The 3915-nt window shown below is 37.4% G+C and overlaps 1 pseudogene; it reads left to right on the top strand.

Annotated features, from left to right (window-relative positions):
* Positions 1 to 1785: 1785 nt before the first annotated feature.
* On the top strand, positions 1786 to 3493 carry LOC102873485 (annotated as a pseudogene).
* The last annotated feature ends 422 nt before the right edge of the window (positions 3494 to 3915 follow it).

The following is a 3915-nucleotide window of genomic DNA, read 5'->3' as shown; positions in this document are numbered from 1 at the left end:
TGCAGCATGCCCAAAGTATGTCAGATGAAGCCCCAGAATCCTTGCATCCAAGAGAAGTCCTTTGCAGAACAGAAAGAACATAAGGAATTTGTGAAAAGACTAAAAGTACAAACAAATTTTAAGTGAGGTCCTTCACCTGGAGATACAAAAGAAAAGCAGATGAATCCCAGTAACCAGAAACAACCAAAAAAGAAACACGGCAAAATGGCAAAAGTAAAACCTGTCCTGACAAATATCACACTTAATGTCAATGGACTAAATGTGTCAATCAAGAGAAAAAGGAATACCAGAATGGATTAAAAAAAAAAAAAAAAGCTCATCAATATGTTGCCTACAAGAGACATACCTGAAAAAAAGAAGAAAATAACATACTCAAAAATCAAAGTCTGCCCCGTATAAGCAAAGCACTCCTTAAGAATAGAAGAATCGTAGGAGGTATCTCACTCCCTCATTTCAAATCCTACTACACTGCCATAGTGGTAAAGACAGCATGGTACTGGAACAATGACAGACACATAGATCAAAGGAATAGAATTGAGAATCCGGAGATCAGGCCATCTATCTATGGTCAACGGATTTTTGACAAGGAGATGAAATCAGTCAAGTCGGGAAACGACAGCCTTTTTAACAAATGGTGCTGGCAAAATTGGAAAAGTATCTGCAAAAGACTCACACAAGACCCACGCCTCACTTCATACACAAAAACCAACTCAAGGTGGATCATGGATCTAGGACTAAAACCAAGGACTATAAACTTCATTACAGAAAAGCTACAAACAACACTAGACGTCCTAATCCACAACATAAACAGTCTTCGAAGTATCCTGAAAAACCTGCATCCAGGAGAAGATAAAGTAGATGAATGGGATCTTCTAAGACTCAAATCCCTATGCACATCCAAAAACTTCCCCAACAGGGTATAAAGGAAAGCCACTGACTGGGAAAATGTATTTGGTAATAACATATCAGATAAGCATACCGTTTTCCCCAGGGGTTGCACGATTTTACACTCCCACCAACAGTGAATAAGGGTTCCAGTTTCTCCACAACCTCGCCAGCATTTGTTGCTTGCTGTTCTGTTAAATTTTGCTATTTTGATTGGGGTGAGATAATATCTCATAGTTCTTTTAATTTGCATCTCTCTTAGAGCCAGAGATTTTGAACAGTTTTTCATGTGCTTGTTAGCCATTTGAATGTCATCTTTGGTGAAGCGCCTGTTCATATCCTGTGCCCATTTTTCTATTGGATTATTTACCTTTATCTTGTTGTGGTGCTCAAGTATTTAATAAATTCTGTATATAAGTCCCTCATCTGATATGTTATTACCAAATACTTTTTCCCAGTTGGTGGCTTCCCTTTTTACCTTGTTGGAGAAGTTTTTGGATGTACATAGGAATTTGAGTCTTAGCAGATCCTATTCATCTACTTTATCTTCTTTTCGTTGTAGGTGAGAATCTTTTTAAGAATAGAATTGTATTAAACTTTATTGGTCATAAACAGCATGAGTCATGAGATGACATCAAAGATATCATTCATGAAGATAGCAAAAGATCATTACCAAGGCAGCAGAGAAATGAAAACAAAGTATATGTCAGAAGAAACTCTAAAAATTGACCTAGAAGAGAACCCCTTTCATGTGGTCTCCATGCAGAGCACTATGGCACATTTAGGCTGTCTGGTCTGAACACCTGTAGGGTGTTGTACATACTTGTACTTTTCCAGCACAGGCCCGTGTCTGCAAATTAATCATTTTGCTGCTGGTGTTGGGCTGTGCAACCCTCTAACATGCTGGTTTTGTTTGAAACATCTGTTGGCTACTCCATCCGTAAAATTTAAATGAGAAGAAACTTTAAGAGGTTGATAATTTATTAAAAGAATTGGAAACACCAGGAAAAGCAAATAAAATAGTAAAGCTAAAACATTTTGAGAAATTTCAAGATATAGCAGAAGCATTAGCAGCATAAACAGCTCTGATGGAAGGCACAATCAATAAGCAGCTGAAAAAAGTCCTAAAGAAAGTAATAAAGGAAGTCCATGAACCCTTAGCTATAGCAGCTGATGCTAAACTGGGAGAAGTCATTAAGGAAAATCTGAATCTCAGCCATATATACTCTTCTTGTTAATGAATGTATGAGAAGTTATCCGTTCACAGATGAATGGATTAAACCCAGGGGTTGAACCAAGTGAAATGGTAGCTATGTGTCTTGGCCTAACCCCACAGCCTTTTTAGATATAGATTGAAATTTAGTACTGATAAAGTGGGTACAATGATTATTTAGGCAATTTCCTTATTAGATGACTTGGATAAAGAACTGAACAATTACATTAAGTACTGTTGAGAATGGTATGGCTGGCATTTCCCTGAATTAGGAAAAATTATTTAAAATCATTTGAAAAGCTACAGAAGTTTGTAGAAAGTTGAAAATAGGAAAAATTGTGCTTCTACCTCACTTTCTGAATTACTGCCAGAAGATGTTTAAGCTGAAGTGAAAACAGCTGCAGAAATATCTACAAGAACAGAGGTTTCAGAAGATATTTGCAATGTTCTTCATCTCTGCACCCAGATGACTGAAATTTTCAGAGTATAAAATCCACCTCTATGAATAGCTACAAAATTGAATAATAACCATTGCACCCAATGTCACAGTCATGGACGGGGAATTAGTTGGAGCATGACTTATTGCATATGCATGTTCACTTTTGAATTTATCCAAGCATGCAGCTTCAACAGTTCAAGTTCTTGGAGCAAAAAAGGAACTTTTCAGGGGTATCAGGTCTAGATAGGATACCCTTATATACGACATCATTATCATGCCTCACTTGTAGGTCAGACAAATCCTAGACCCAAAGGAAGGATTTTTTTTTTTAATGCTGGCATTCAAAATGGTTTTGGCTATTGAATATTATTCTTTGGGATAAAATTCCAGTTCTGCAATGGTAGTTGAGAACATAAACAACTAGAGGTTAGACTGGGGGCCTTGGAAGATAGAGGGATAGGAAAAATAAGTGGAACATGAAAAGCGCTAGCAAAGGCAAAACAATATGAACATAAAAGTGAAGACTTACAATCATTCCGATCACCCTGTCAATCTTTTATAAAAAAGCACAAGATAGATCAAGTAGGTAAGATGAGGAAATTACAGAAAAGAAAGTAAAAAAGGCCAAGATTAAAATCAAAGCTGAAGAGGAGGAGGACGAGGAGGATGAGGAATAGCAATAAGAAGAGGTAGTAGTGATGGAAGAAGAGAACGCCTCTATGAAGAAGAAAAAGCATAAAAAGAAATGTGTTAAGGAAGAACCAATATCGGAGGAAGAGCTGTGCAGCAGTATAGTAGTTTCTAATCCAGAAAAAAAGAAGGAGAAGAAAGAAAAAGAAAGAGAGAGAGAATGGATGAGGACTGATAACGGAATTCTAATTAAATCACCTGGACACACTCAGGATTCAGTCAGGAACTTAGCAGAGACATTCTCTACAATATTGACTAGAGACTGAGTGAGTCACTTGTAGTACTTCAACTCTAAAGCATTCTGGGTCTTGAATTAAGTTTCTTAACTTCATTAGATCATGATTTCCTAGTAATATACAAATAAAATATTTTCTTTGTATTTTTTTAAATGGAACTAGAATATTGAGAAGCCAAAACAAAGAGAAGATATATTGAAGTAGAAGAGCTGAACAGAAAATATCAAAGGACAACCCAAGAATGTTGTTGTTGTTGTTGTTATGTGCCGTCCAGTTGTTTGCGACTCATAGCGACCCTATGTACAACAGCCCTAAACCCTGCTCTATCCTGCACCAACCGCACTGCCTCTGACACACCCATCCCAATTACCCCAGTCACCGAATCAATCCATCTCATAGAGGGTCTTCCCCTCTTGCGCTGTCCCTCCACCCTCCGAAGCATGATGTCCTCT

The sequence above is a fragment of the Elephantulus edwardii genome, unplaced genomic scaffold (assembly GCF_000299155.1).
Source record: "Elephantulus edwardii isolate Elephantulus edwardi_28Jun2011 unplaced genomic scaffold, EleEdw1.0 scaffold00290, whole genome shotgun sequence".
NCBI classification, from domain to species: domain Eukaryota; kingdom Metazoa; phylum Chordata; class Mammalia; order Macroscelidea; family Macroscelididae; genus Elephantulus; species Elephantulus edwardii.
The sequence above is the reverse complement of the archived record's forward strand: the minus strand, read 5'-3'. Positions and strand labels throughout refer to the sequence as shown.